Below are 913 nucleotides of genomic sequence, written 5' to 3'. Positions count from 1 at the left end.
TGCTGCATTAGGGTCAGAATGGTCAGTTATTAAACACATATTGATTGCTGGGGTCGAATCAAGCAAGGTAAAATTTGTTCAAATGGTAAGAATACCCACTCTATTTATCACTTTCATTTTGAACACACCTGAGTAAAACCTTCCTAAAAATGAAGAAAATAGGCCAATCCTTCAAATTTAAAACAATCATTACCCCGTATTTAAAAATAGGCTATTTAACCCAGTGTTTCCTAACCTTTTTTGATAATTTCCTCCCTTAACAATTCAAAACATTTTCATTCCTCTCTGGTATACTACACAGTAGATAAACCATACAAAGATCACTGTAAATTGCCTTTTTATCAACTTCACATGTCATCTTTCCTGAGCTTAAGTGTCACACCATGTGTAAAGATTACTACATTCCTCCCCTCATGTTTTAAAATTCCCTCTTCAGGATAAATTTCTACCCGGTTGGGAACCACTGATTTACCACTATGGTGCAAGGCCTAAAGTTCGTAATAAAAACAAAACAGAGTCTTACTATTTATCTTGATCCTCATCTGCAGAAAGTGCTTCATCTGTGTCAGAATTGTATGTGGAACATATTAATTTGCTTGTGCTTGACATGGCAGATGCTGAACCCCTGTGATAAAAAAAAAAACAGTTTGGTATCACTGCTACAATAAATACACTCAAGTGCAATGTTATGTTCTGTGCCAACCTGTCACACTGTCTTGAGTCAGCAACTTTTAGTCTTTGATGCTGCAAAAATTGTTGCAAAAAGGCCTGAAATACAAGAATTAGTTAAATAGGCAAGTGATTTGCAAAAAGACCATGCAAGCAACAGCATATTTCTGACAAGTAATCTTGAACCATCTGTTACCGTTTTTCCTTTTTTGTTACATGAACCAAGTCATGAAATAGAACTCAT

General features: G+C 35.4%; 1 long non-coding RNA gene across 1 annotated transcript; it reads right to left on the bottom strand.

Moving 5' to 3' along the window:
• Positions 1 to 525: 525 nt before the first annotated feature.
• On the bottom strand, positions 526 to 765 carry LOC145208879 (uncharacterized). Its single transcript, XR_013854949.1, has 2 exons — positions 704 to 765; positions 526 to 625 (listed from the first exon to the last, which is right to left on the bottom strand). It is a non-coding gene; the product is annotated as an uncharacterized LOC145208879 (long non-coding RNA).
• Positions 766 to 913: the final 148 nt, after the last annotated feature.

This window comes from Phallusia mammillata, unplaced genomic scaffold, assembly GCF_965637545.1.
Source record: "Phallusia mammillata unplaced genomic scaffold, kaPhaMamm4.hap1.1 HAP1_SCAFFOLD_409, whole genome shotgun sequence".
NCBI classification, from domain to species: domain Eukaryota; kingdom Metazoa; phylum Chordata; class Ascidiacea; order Phlebobranchia; family Ascidiidae; genus Phallusia; species Phallusia mammillata.
Note: the sequence above shows the minus strand (reverse complement) of the source record. Positions and strands in the feature narration are given on the sequence as shown.